The 11,491-nt window shown below is 35.1% G+C and overlaps 1 protein-coding gene across 3 annotated transcripts in view; it reads left to right on the top strand.

Moving 5' to 3' along the window:
- LOC138711941 (SLIT and NTRK-like protein 4) overlaps positions 1-11,491 on the top strand; it is a 137,444-nt gene that overhangs the window by 35,642 nt on the left and 90,311 nt on the right. The window contains exons 1-2 of one of the 3 annotated variants that reach the window (XR_011335541.1): positions 9,520-10,405; positions 10,662-10,822. The gene's annotated coding sequence lies outside the window, so the exon portion shown is untranslated. Of the gene's footprint in view, positions 1-9,519; positions 10,406-10,661; positions 10,823-11,491 lie in introns of those variants that run through there. The other 2 variants (XR_011335539.1, XR_011335540.1) reach the window with 2 other exon arrangements.

The following is an 11,491-nucleotide window of genomic DNA, read 5'->3' as shown; positions in this document are numbered from 1 at the left end:
CTATGTTCCAAATAACAGTTCCGAAATAACAGTCACCAGTGGTGATGAGTCGGAGTCGTTGAGTCGTTCAAACGAACGGTACAGTACCCTCCCTCTTCACCATAGACAAATAACACCATGCAGCTCACACTGGAGCACTCATAGGCATGACATAGTACACATTCTTATGTATAGATGGCACTGCAATGCACATTCGAATCGATTTTGGAAAATTGCTGTGCATGCGGACAGAACTCAAAAGCTTAATGTTAGTAATTACACAGCTGTTGACTACAAGGATAGAATACAACACTTTGTTTTCGTACATAAAGTTATAAAGACATGGTAGCCAACTAAAAAAAAATAACATAACATTTAAAACATATGGTATGTAATTTCTGTTCTCTCTATTACATAATAAAGAAAAAACAAATCATTAATTTTTATTTTTACTTTTCTTAATGCACAGTTATAATAATAATAATAATAATAATAATAATAATAATAATAATAATAATAATAATAATAATAATAATAAATATTACAATTTCATAAATAAAAAAGATATATATTGGCAGTACTGAAACCTGGAAACCCCGCAGTGGGTTAGTAAAATGTTGGAATCGCATCTTTACCAAAGTGTAATTTAAACTTCGCATTAAACCTCGCTCTCCAAATCAGTACTTATATGGGTAGTTTCCAACAAATAATGCTACAACATTTTTGTCGTTCTTTGATAACAGAGAAGATAGCACAAAAACTTGTGCTTGTCAGACTTAACCTCAACAAACGACATGCAGACATTGTAACTAAACCACTCATTACCATTTACGACTTTAACCTTTGTATAGAATCAGCTGATCAATAAATTAATAATAGTATGCGTACTTTATGACTTTGTAGAATGTTTATAAAACAGAATTAGTCAACTAATGGTGAAATAAACCATAAAGCGGGAATGAATATTACAGATTATTAAATACTTACTATAACATTACAGATGATTGGCCAGTCTTACAAATGTTGATATTAAAGTTCGCGCCACGCAAGGATTTCAATTTCCATGCGCCCCCTCCAACCACGTGAGAGTTTTCAAGTACCAACTTCATCCAACGAAGTTCCAAGTACAACATAAAGAACAACGAGAACAGTGTAACTGCAGCTGTCATTGGTTCATCGGAACAAGCTCCGACGTTCCGACTGTTATCTCGGAGTCGGAACATACCTTGTGCAACGCGGTACTGCGAGCCCGCAACAGCTGGGCAAGTGAGCAGCTCGGAGTCGGAACACTGTTATTTCGGAACAGGAGGTACCGACCTACTGTTCATTTTTGCAACAGTTCCGAGGGAGTCGGAACATACCTTGTGCAACGCGGTACTGCGAGCCCGTAACAGCTGGGCAAGTGAGCAGCTCGGAGTCGGAACACTGTTATTTCGGAACAGGAGGTTCCGACCTACTGTTCATTTTTGCAACAGTTCCGAGACCGGAACAGTTCCAAAATAACTGTTGTGTTATTTTTTACCCATCTCTACAGTACAATACCGGAATGACTTTCAGTATACAGTTCAGCGATACAGGTCAATCCCTAACTTCCTTCCCATCATTGAGGTGCAAGTAGACGAAGTGCGTGCGTAACTATTTAGTATGAGGCTACTCAATGTATTAACCGATAGTATTACGCCTAAAAGAAGGGTCTGGCAGTGTAAATAATGGGCATATTTTTTTGCTATATGCATTTTATTAACAAAACCTTTCAGTGTGTAAAGTTTGGAAAATAATCTCAACATGACACAGTTGAAGGTTTGCTTGTTAATACTTCTTACATCAATAGAGAGGGATGAAATTTTAAATTATATCATGTGGGTACAGTTATGTACTACTGGTAATACTGTCATCTTCGCCAACAGTCGAGTCGAAACCAAATTTGTCATTGTGCCAATAGTCCATGACCATAGAACAAGAAACATTATAAGCAATTAATATAAAAATACACTAATTGTCAATTAAAACCTTCGTAATTTTCAATTTAAAATAATTTACGCACATATATAAAGGTAACAAATCAAATACATAGTGATATATCTTGTTACAATACTTAGGCTAATAATGTACCTTTTCATTTTATCAAAAGAAATTCTCCTCCTATATTCATAAAAAAATATTTGTATGCGGAGAATGTTCGTTCTGCGTCAAAAGATGTGACTAAAACTAATATAAAATAATATTATTATTATTATTATTATTATTATTATTATTATTATTATTTTTATTTTAAAATTAAATTTACCCTATAATGCCCCTTGTTACAGTGTAACATCGGGAATTTATCACATTATTTCCACAATAAATTAATATTTACCGCGAATGCCTGATTTACAGTTACGTAACAACGTTAGGAATGCATTTGATATCGCTACAATGGAAATTTAGTCTGCCACTTCTTTGTGTTCTAACAATACTAACAGTACCGCGACCCGACTAAGGAACAGTTACATAGCTGTCAGGCCTTTGATTTTAGATATTAAGGTGAAATTTCAACAAACTTATATTCAATTTTGTATTTTTAACAATAGTCTACTTCTTCTTTCCTTGTGGCAAATGCAGTAAGATGTCAGTTGCGTATCATAATCTTTGTAACACATTCTTTCTCAATATGCGGCTTATGTGTTTCGTAACAACTCATTTTCTTTATCAAGTTCGGAATGATGTAACTTCATTTTCTTGAGCTACTATTCAAAGTAATACATGAATAAAATTATTATGAGATAGTATGTATCCAAGTAAGAAGCTGTTCAAGTAAATGTGAAGTGATTCCCTACAGGTCATGGAGGCTCACATAATAGCGGGAGGTTAAGGTTCTCACTTGTATTTTATTTTAGTAGGTTATTTTACAAAGGTGATAATGCCGGTGAAATGAGTCCGGAGTCCAGCACCGATAGTTACACAGCATTTGCTCATATTGGGTTAAGGGAAAACCCCGGGAAAAACCTCAACCAGGTAATTTGCCCCAACTGGGAATCGAAACCGAGCCACCTGGTTTCGCGGCCAGACGCCGTTACTCCACAGGTGTGTACTCTCACTTGTAATGTCAGCGCAATGGATTGTTGGAAAATGTGAACAGTCAGGAAGGTCAATGTACTTCATTTCCCCGTGTGGTTGGCCCGTAGAAGGAGGTACGGGTTGCGCTGTGTTTGCATTCTACAACTATCCATTGCGCTGATTGTTCAGACAACGTGCTCGTTGTCTTTTCCTCAAAGGAAATACCGCTGAAACTAATTTATTGGAACACCCGATTTTCGCGAATCATTTTGTTTCACGAATTTCTGCTGACTGAATCAAGAGAGTTAAAATTATTATAGGTACGAAGGAGAATCGTTCTGTAGCAGAATGAGTCTTTATCATACGTGTAACAATTTTGACTCTGTTGACTTAATTAGCGGAAACTCAAAAAATCATTCCCGAAAATCGGGTGTCCCTACGTCATCGTTATTTCTATTAGAGACCGAGTAAATTCCAGAGTCATAGAGCATTAAATAAATAGAGAAAATCAGTGGCTCCATCGGGAATTGAATCCATGACCTTCCTGCCAATACAGAACCAGAGATGCAATCAAATCTATTGTCTACAAAATCGATTCGGATAAAAGCCCATTTCGACGAATTCCCTTACGGTCTGATCGGGGTCTTAACCGAGACGCTACCGCATGCCTGCGGCTACATCTATATGTAGGCTAATTAATTTTCACATATTTACATATGGCTATCAATAATTTAATGATTTCTAACTTGATAGGCACTTAAAAGTTACATTAATATTAAAATATATTAGACTTCGCTTTGGTTCACTTATGCGTAAAAATGTATGGAAAAGCGTACCAATCTTACAACAATGAGGCGCTCTTCACTAAGGGTATTGACTACATAGCTTAACTTTGGGACTATTTCAACTCTCTGAACTTGGCGAAATTCGCAACGAAAAATAGAATCAATTGTACACAAGGCAATTAGTTCCCCAAGACATAGGAGTCTGGGTTAATATTGGGTAACTAATTTCATTACTCTCTTCACACTATGCAAGAAACAAAAATTAAAAATTAACCGTTAAGATAGATATTGAGTTCATCGCCATTTTGTGCTTTTGATTCGAAATAAAAGTTTATCGATAATTTATTAAAATTATTTTATGTGTATAATTCCGGAATAAGTTCAGTCGTAACTACTGAATATGTACAAAATTGGTCCAGTAGTTTAGGAGAAATCGTTGCACCCAGACCGATAGTGAGTCCGAGCTGACGTAGATGGCATACACTGAAGCATTCTTTCGGCATCAATAATGCTGAAAACGCATATTTTCGAGACAATGTCCGAATTGTATATTTTTCACATCTTAATTTTTTTATTGGTTACAAGTAAAACTGTTTGAACTTTTGTGATATTCCGACTTTACATTTTCTTATTTTGTTTTCTTGCAGTCCCAATATAAATTGTTTGTGTATCTGAATGTGATAATCCTGATAAAGTGACGATAATTTTGATGTCACCAAACTAGAAATATGTATCCTAAATCAGTGATACGGATCTATCAAAGTGAATTGAGTAGCTTAATATCAAAGACGGACATCTGTCGTCGCCATAGTTTTGATCTAGAGGCAGTTTTTTAATTCACAGTGTTCTTTGTAATATTTAACACAATTTATTTTATAAATATGGTGTTAGAGTTTGCATATGGTTTCACTATAACTGGAAAGAGCATGAAAAATTGTATAAAAAACCACAACTATCTAAATTTCGATTGAGGTCAGATGTCCGTCTTTGATATTAAGCTACTCAATTGTACTTCCACCGTATTCATTCAAGTCATGATAGCCGATTGTGAAACGGTAAACCATACAGTTATTGACCACCTGGACTTCGATGTGTTATTATAAGACCGGATGTGAAAATATAGCTTTGGCAGCAACATGTTTCCTTATTTCGTATTTACTTTGATTTTCAACAATAGATAGCAGTCTGAGATGAAATAGACGTTTCTGCAAAACATTACGTTCCCAGTCTTTTGTTTCTTGTGTCACTATTGAGAACTGTGTTGTGTTTTAGTCATAATAATTGCTTTTTGTTTTAACTGGTATTCATTATTATTCCAATTATGAGGTAAATATATGCTTATTTTCACTTTACAATTAGAAATCATGATAAAATAAATCCCTAAATGTTGAAAATTTACTGGTTAATTACTGTTTCATTATAACGCATTTTTCAGTTATTGACCACCCCGGCCAATAACTGTGATTTTAAAATAATTTTTTTAATTTGTTATTTTGCTTCACGCAACTTATTAAATGCCGCTGTGTTATTAGAATTTTTATTTTGAATCCATTTAATGTGTTCATAGTTATTAGCGACGTGGCCAATAACTATCATATGAGTGGCCAATAACTATTATTATTTGTTTTAGACCCAGATTAAGTTATTTTTAAGATGTCGAAACGGAATGACTATAAGCCACAGGCGATGAAGGCAGCACTGGAAGAACTGGAAACTCATAAGAGTTCACTTAGGACCATTGCTAAACAGTATAATATTCCTAGGGCAATGCTCAAATCGAAATTGATAATGGGGATTCTGAAAATGCCAATCCACATCGAATATATTGGATACAGAGATGTCTACTCAGCAAAACGTTATGGCTGACAATAGTGCCAACACAATATGCAAGATACCCCCGGAATGTGACTTCCTATGACAATTTTCTTACATTTTTAGTTGGTTATTTAATGACGCTTTATCAACTATTAGTTTCGATGAGATTGAAATAGCAAGATGGTATTTGGCAAGATGAAGCCGAGGATTCGCCATAGATTACCTGACATTCACCTTACGATAGGGGAAAACCTCGGAAAACCCCAATCAGATAATTAGCTCAAGCGGAATACGAACCCACGTCCGAGCGTAACTCCGGATCAGCTGGCAAGCGCCTCAGCCGAATGAGCTACGCCTGTGGCCGACTTCCCATGACAATACAGCAAGTGTGAGTGCAGGATGTACTGTAGTAGTGAACACTCTAGTGGTGGAAACATTGATAACAGAAGTCCGCTGACTTAGATCTGCGGTAGCGCGTCTGCCTCCAGACTAGCCGGCCGGAATTCTATTCCAGGCGGGCTTAGAGATTTTCGTGTAAAATTTCTTCTTCAGAATTAGAAGGCGTTGCGGTGCAAAATATATCTGGATTAAATTCCAAATTTCTCTTCAGTGCATATGAAGAGAAGGCATATGTCACTGTCAGTAGTGATTCGTCCGTCGGATACGGACGCTAGGCCAGGCGGCTCCCTTGTGCTATTCGACAGGAGTAGGCTACGTGCGGTCACCGGGTTTCCCCTTCTTCTTTCTTCATCTTCATCATAATCCTCACCCACTCCCTACATTACACTTACACATACAATCACCCTAGTACACGATATAACCATCCATAGATACACATCATGCTCAGCGTGGCCTGCCGAAATGGAGTGAACTTGAAAATGGATCACATTCCTGCCATCTATTCGCAATATGCAGAACCCGAATCACGTAAGTGAAGAGGGTTGGCAAGTTCCTGGTGTAGCCAGAAACACATAGAAGAAAAGACATTAATTGTGATATAGTAGGATTACCGTTTTCGTTAACATCAGAGAGATACCAGGACATACACAGAAAGAAGCGTGAAGAGAAAGTTGTCCAAGAAAAGAATAAAGAAAGACAAAACGTGAAAATGCGAAAGAAGGAAAAGAGAAAAAACAAATGACAAAAAGAACACTCTTACGAGAACTAAAATATGAATGAAGTCCAATTTGTGACATTTTCAAAATAAACACAAAGATTTTCAGTGAAATTTGATGTGAAGAATGTAAAAGAGTATGTACTATAAACTATATTTCAAGCAAACACCGACAACACATTCCGAGAAAGATAGCGATATCTCTCTATGTCACTCTTGTTATAAAGGAGAAGATTCAGATAAGAGTATGCATCTTAACGGTAGTTTGGAGCATGATGATTACCTTCAAGAACCTTATAAACTAGCACTACATAAATCCTCGGTAGCGTAATTGGTATAGTGCTTTCCTTCCATGCTCGAGGTTGCGGGTTCGATCCTGGCCCAGGTCGATGACATTTAAATGTGTTTAAATGCGACAGGCTCGTGTCAGTAGATTTACTGGCATGTAACAGAACTCCTGCGGGACAAAATTCCGGCACACCGGCGACACTGATATAACCTCTGCAGTTGCGAGCGTCGTTAAATAAACCATATTTTTTTTATAAATAAGGGTCTGTACACTAAAGAACCATGTGGTTTTGTACTTCACATAAAACTGGTATTAGGGTACTGCAATACATGAGTAAATAACTAACAGTTATAATGGATACAGTTCAAATTAATATTTGCAGTCAAAACAAAAATAAATCTCTGTTATAGTTGATAGTTAGAACGTGAGTAATAATTATACTCAGTGGCCAGTAACTATGTAGAAGTGGCTAATAACTATAATTTCATACATACTATTTTATTTAGTCACTAGTAACACACTGTATTATTAATTCAACTTGTGTAACAGTGATTTGAATAAAGAAATAATTGACAATTACAGATGTACTATCAATTCCATCTTACAATAAAATGTATTAAAATCTTCGACACTCAAACATAAAATTTCCCATAAGTGGGCATTAACTGTATGGTTTACCCTAATATAATCCAACAGTCTGAAGTACAGAAAATAAGTCCATGACTTTTAAATGATAACAAGTTCAGCTACGTGCTGTACATTACTGCAACATTTTAGACATTCGATGATAAATAAATATGCATCATTTTCGATAACAATAGTCCCACAAAACTTCTATATGGTCCAATGTAATTAAGAACTGGGAAAACAACTATATATTGCATTCACACTAGAGCGTTCCATTTTTTGAAATATATAACTTATATACATTAGCCCTAGACATAGAAACACAAACTCACACAATGTATCTGAAATGATATTATTGAATCACAAACACAAAAGAACTAATAAACAGTATTACATTGCTATGGAGTCTGTAAATGTATGCAAGAGGTCACGTAAACATTGAAATTTATAAATATAACGTTTAAACCTAAGATTTTCGATACAGATCCTGTCCGCGAAAAGTAGCCTACTGTATTTTTAATTGAATCTATTTGACGTGTGAAATAAGTTAGGTAAATGTCTAGAAGAAATAGATTAAAGGGAGCACTTTTTCAAAACTTTCATACTACGAATGGTATAGAGTACTAAGCACGTCATTTTACTTTCTGGCATTCAGTACTTTCCACAGAATAGTGTACAACTATTCATCTCTTGTATTTAGTAATGAATGCATGTATCGCCGCCATATTGTCCACATCAGAACATAGTACCATTTAAATGTAAAATACGATTGTTAATTATGTCGAAATACGACCTCTTTCAACAATAATTTCTATCTCCATTAACACTAAAAATGCTTTCTTTCTGGTGCGGTCCAGACCCCCAACACCAAATGTCCAGAAATTAGCACTTGGACCTCTCGAGCTAACTTAAAAAAATAAATGTCTCATCAGCACTTACCATTACAGTAACGATGCATCCATTTATTATTACGTACAACGGTGAATAGTTCTAGGTTATTCTGTGAAAGTATTGGGCGCCGGAAAGTAAAAATTTTCGTAGTACGCAATATTGTTAAATAAATTATGCCTTGTATGACCCAGTTCTTCTGTAGAATTACCATAAATTAGTAAAATTCTGTATATCTTCGAATCTTGGGAATATCTACAGTTTAATTACTTCGTGGAACGATTTCTTTACTATCGTTTATTTCTTTTTACACTGTCGTGATTAACCTTCACTTTCTTACAGACTTACATTCCCATTCTGTGTAGAGGAGTAGGCCTATAAATATCTTTGTACCAACATTATACTCTCGAGAGATTCCTCGACTGTATGGTCAGCACGACGTAGGGCCACCACAAAGACGTCACAGAACAAGTATAAAACAAGAACAAACATCCAGTTCCGTGGAATGCAAATAAATATCCGCCTAAGCCTGTAATCGAACCTCGAATCTCATGGTTTGGAAGAGCATGCGATCTCCACTGATCCTAGAGCTAACAAGGAGTTTTTTTTTTCTGAGTTGTACACACACTAGTGATAAATATGATTGTGAATTAATAATAATAATAATAATAATAATAATAATAATAATAATAATAATAATCGTAGGAGTAGGGGTAGGAGTAGGAGTAATAGTAGTAGTAAAAGGCTATCAGGCCTTCTCTTCCGCACCACCAGAGAACAGGCCTACATTACAAAATAATTACGGTAAAAACTAGAATATCTTCTTGTCTTTCGGCTAATAATAGTGTCTTTACGAAAGATTATATTGCTAATCATTTATGTTGTTATTATTATTATTATTATTATTATTATTATCATTATTATTATCATTATCAGTAGTAGTAGTAGTAGTAGTAGTAATACATACACTGACAATAAATCGTGCTTAAATGCGACAGACTCATGTCAGTAGATTTACTGGCATGTAAAAGAACTCCTGCGGGACAAAATTCCGGCACATCCGGCGACGCTGATATAACCTCTGCAGTTGCGAGCGTCATTAAATAAAACATAACATAACATAACAATAAATCTAAAGTTACTTACCTTTTAGGATAGTTTACTTAATGTAGATTATGTAGAAAATGAGAATGGAATGTAGTACTACACAATAATTTTATTGTTAACGAATTTTTTTGTATTGATTTTATACATTAATGCTACCTCACTAGTTTCAGAAGTATCACCATAGTAGAAATAAAATGGTGGGTGACACAGTTATGACTCGTTGTCCAATGTAGGTTAAATGTATAAGACATACTGCGCAATATAAGTTAATCTACGTGCAACGATAGAGATTAGAATTGATGCAAGTTAACAAAAAACAAATACTTTGATACAAAATGATTGAAAGCTGAATGTAAAAATAATAATCTTATCTCGACAAGAGATAACATTTTGAGATTGTAGGCTGGGAAAACAAATTTTCAGTTACAGTGAAGACAAGACACAGCTGTAAAGTGGGATGGTTTCTGTTTACAAAGTGGAAGTTATATTAAACATGAAAAGAATGTTACCATTATTATAATGACAAATGTAAATTCCTCATTTCCTCTTCTACAGTGAAATACGAATTAGTTTGTATTGAGAAATTTTTAGTGCAATTTAGTTTCATATTACAAAATAGTCATAATTTGCCAAGAATATTCACACAATTGCCGAAATTTCGAGTGAAACTGGAAGAAAAGAAGGAGAAGAATCGTTTAGTTTCAGCCACCAGCTATAGTCGGCCTAGGAATATGAAAGCGGACACAGAGAACGACTGGAAAAGTAGGTATTCTTTCTCCATATTTGACATAATATAGACAAACCACTCGATAACACCATCTTTACATTTACTTATTGAAAGTCGTACATTAAAACAAGATACCTATAAACGTAATGCTTACGGGTAAAATATTTTGTTCCTATTCCATTTCTTTAGGCCCTTCCTACCTCAAACAGTTAATTTGTCTTAATTTAATTATAAGCCTATACTCATAACACATATTTAAAAATATAAGTACAAAAAAAACATAATTTTCAGATTCTGACACTGAGGAAGATGAAGAAGGGTGATGTGATTCACAAGAAAAGAAGACAGGCTAAATAAAGCTAGAAATAAAACAAATGACGAATAACCACAAAAAAGAATCTGGAAATTGAAGATTTTATATAGCTATCTCAGTTTCATATAACCTAAGTTGGGTGAGTAACATTAATATTGCAATTACTATGTTTAGGAGATCGCGCGGTAGCAAGCCTGTAAGCCGGAAGATCCTGGATTCGATTCCCTATGTGGTTACCGATTTTCTCCATTGATCTAATTATTCTAACCGTTCTATGGCCCTAGAGTTCACTCAGACGCTCACAGAAATGAGTACCAGGGTTATTTCCTTGGTGGTAAATGCAGTAAACAAGTAGGATTGAAATCCCTACCTTTACTCATGTCAATTGTCCGTAGATGTGGAAGAGTTAATCTGCCGCTACTCTGTGAGCCTCCATCGCCTGTAAAAATAACTTTACTTTTACTAGTTTGAAGGATGAAAGTAAGTGAACAATAGATGTTCGTATATACAGATGTGAACGATAAAAATTGCCAAAATTATATGGACAGTACATATCGTTCTACTGAACAAACTGTGTGGTGACATTTAATTATTTCTTATAATTTTACTTTTGATTTGTAAAATTGCATGTTTTTAAGATTAATAGCAATCTAATCATTTGTTTACATTTCGACTGAACGTGAATACAATTACCAATGATCTTGCTTCCAGCACATAAGTCTACCAATACACAACAGTTACTTATGCTCTACAACCTGTATTATTTTTTGGCATTTTATATCGTTTACATCATGTGTATTCCTTAGGT

Source organism: Periplaneta americana, chromosome 13 (assembly GCF_040183065.1).
Source record: "Periplaneta americana isolate PAMFEO1 chromosome 13, P.americana_PAMFEO1_priV1, whole genome shotgun sequence".
Taxonomy (NCBI): Eukaryota; Metazoa; Arthropoda; class Insecta; order Blattodea; family Blattidae; genus Periplaneta; species Periplaneta americana.
This window is presented reverse-complemented; position numbering and strand designations above follow the sequence as displayed.